Source organism: Corylus avellana, chromosome ca5 (assembly GCF_901000735.1).
Source record: "Corylus avellana chromosome ca5, CavTom2PMs-1.0".
NCBI classification, from domain to species: domain Eukaryota; kingdom Viridiplantae; phylum Streptophyta; class Magnoliopsida; order Fagales; family Betulaceae; genus Corylus; species Corylus avellana.
In genome coordinates, this window is record NC_081545.1 from 35,515,753 (window position 1) to 35,516,017 (window position 265).

The following is a 265-nucleotide window of genomic DNA, read 5'->3' on the forward strand; positions in this document are numbered from 1 at the left end:
CGAATGACTTATAGGAAGTTCATTCATAAAGTACATTATCCATAAAGTACTCATTTAAGGAGATATTGCACATCGTGATACATGGAAGGGACGGCTTATTACATAAAAGCTTTACCGCCATGATTCGTGTGTAGTATTCCTTGAATGAGTGGGAGGATTCCATGAATGGTTGGAATAGATAAAGTATTGGCCAAATCATAGAGCTGAACACCATAAGGAATTTATGTGTCATAAGGGCCAAGTGGGAGAATGTAAGAAATTCCAT